The following is a 2,792-nucleotide window of genomic DNA, read 5'->3' on the forward strand; positions in this document are numbered from 1 at the left end:
ATGGTTTTAGATGGAGCGGCATTTACTACACAGAGCCGTAGTTCACTGACAAGCTACGCAATATCGCATTCATTATCGGCGATGAATCGCCTGCGATTATGAACATGATTTTGCATAGCTTGTCAGGTGCGCATGATCATCGCATTCGATTATTTCCACAGCCCTATAGTGTACTTTTTTCAACTGAAAAGTCATCATTATGGTAATCAGTGTTGCATTTGGCTGGGATCCTGCACCTTATTTACATGCTAAGCATTATGTTTGACTTGTCTGATTTTATCTTACATAATAAGCGAGTATTATTCAATGCAATACAGTTTTAGTGAGCTGAGTGGTTGTTATCATTGGTAAACTTGGCACTCACAGAAATCAACTGTCAGGATGAACATTACAAAACCAATAACTACTGCACAAATGAAACACAAAAGCAGCAAGAGCAAAATGCCTGCAGTGAATGTAGCTTATTGAATTCATGTCTTCGGATTGTCTGAATTTGAAACAGGGTGAAAATAACAAATGAACATAAGGTGATGACACGCTTTGATTTGGACCGTAGACATTTGCACAGGAAGCTTTTTAATGAGGTGAAGCGTTCATACGCTGAAAGCCCCATAATCACATTAGTCCATTAATAATAATGCGAAGCAAAAGCGCAGCGGTTCAAAGAGCCGTTGTCATTGCGGGTCCGTTTGGCAGTTCCGCTTTGTTTGTTGTGCTCGTTTCTGTCAAGTCAGTGGAAATATGGCATCAGCCAACTGCTCGGCGTCTTGTTCGTACTGTGGCTGCAATACTGATCAGTGTCACTTTAATTGCAACTGAATCTATCTGGCTTCATGGAACTAATTTAAATGTGTATAATTTTGTATTTCTAAAAACTCTGTCATCCCAAATATGTAAATGTTTAAGAGGCAGCCGTCTCTGCTTGGCTCTGAGTAATATGGATTCAATAAACTTGAGTGTCAAGTATGCTTGATTTATTTGAAGTGGAGGGGAAGACTTTAATATGAGACACATGTTTTCAATAGATAGCTGACGTTTGAACAGATAAATCACCAGAAGATGTAGAACGGCAATGCAGCAGGCAGCCAGTGATTTGTAAGTAATATAGGGCAGGCATACAATACTCTACTTCAGATGATTCACATGCAATTTTTTCCTGTTGGTTACAGTTTAGACTGCATGCAATCCGGACAATAATTACGGAGAGCACTGGATGGAGATCCCTGGAGACCGCAAGCTTTTGTCTGATTACGATGGCGGAGGAACACTTTACAATAACCATAGCAGAGCAATAAATGATTTTCTACTCAACAAAACTTCCAATGCTGCAGTCACCGCATTTATCATCACTGGATGAAGGGGTCTTAAAATCAATAATATATATATATATATATATATATATTTTTTTTTTCAGGTCAGTATAATCAAAGGATTGTACAAATTTATAACTTATGTGAGCTGCATGGTTATTATAAATCAAGTAAAACTAAAATCATAATAGCAACCATTTTAGTTACTTGAAATAAAATAAAAGTTAACTGAAATAAAATAAAATATATATAAAACTTACTTTTTATTTCAGCTAGTTGCCAAGGAAACATTTCTCATTTTAATTTAGTTTAACGTGATGTAATAAAATAACTAAAACTCAATTACAATTGATGAAAAAAACTATACAGACATATAACAAAAAACTACTAAAAATGGCAAAAACACACAACAAAATCACTTGAAAAAAACTTGAAACTAAAATTAAAATGAAACCTAAATAAATAAATAAAAATAAAAAGACTAATTCAAAATATTATTAATAGCATCTTAATGATAGTAAAATAACACTGGTAAGCTGAAACTTAATATAAAGAAATATATATTTTAAATATTTCAGGTCAAAAGACAAATACTGTATCTAAATAATATATAACAATAAATAATATATAATATAATATAAACTTTTTCCTTTATTATTATATACATATTTGGATACAGCACATGTATAAAATGTACAGTAATAAAAGTAAAATATGAAATTAAATGCACACAGCACATGTGCAATTCACACAATAATAAAGCAATGTACTGTGCAAGAACACAAAAATAAAATAAAATAAATATGGTAAATTGTAAATGTGTATGTTACCCTGTTTCTTCAAATATTGAATTTATTTCCCATAATTCCTTAGGTGGTCTGCCTTTTAAATCAAATCAATGTCATCAGCCTGCTCTCATAAATACAGTACAGACTATAAACAGGGCTTTGCATTTTCTGTGCTGTTCTCGGCTTCTTGTGTTTCACTGCAAGACAAACGAATGATTGTAGTCAAAGCCTGTTTGTGCATAGCTGTGCCAGATCAAAAGCCACACAGACTAACAAACGGAGAAATTCACAAAACTGTTATGAATTACGGGGCTTTCCTCCATAGACAAAACACTGGCAAAGTCTCCAGAACTCTGTGAGGCTTACCACTCACTAGCTACTACAAAAACCTGCCAAACAACACCATTTATTGATACAAAGTCATTCTGCAGTATCGTGCATTGACGGCACAAGGATAACAGCAGCCTTGGCCTATGATTAACATGCTTTACGAACACAAATTATAGCTTACACGTGTTTTTCACTGGCGTCTCGGCCCTCCAGACCTCTACGGTCCAGATACAACATTGATCTTTATGCCTTGATTAAAATTACAGTGTGCGTTTAAACGAACAACTGCATCATCTATTGATAAAATCCCTCAGCAAACAAACATGTCCAAAACATCTCTGTTGCTGAGCAGTGTGGCATGACA

The sequence above is a fragment of the Sinocyclocheilus rhinocerous genome, unplaced genomic scaffold (genome assembly GCF_001515625.1).
Source record: "Sinocyclocheilus rhinocerous isolate Xijiao unplaced genomic scaffold, SAMN03320098_v1.1 scaffold786, whole genome shotgun sequence".
NCBI lineage: Eukaryota > Metazoa > Chordata > Actinopteri > Cypriniformes > Cyprinidae > Sinocyclocheilus > Sinocyclocheilus rhinocerous.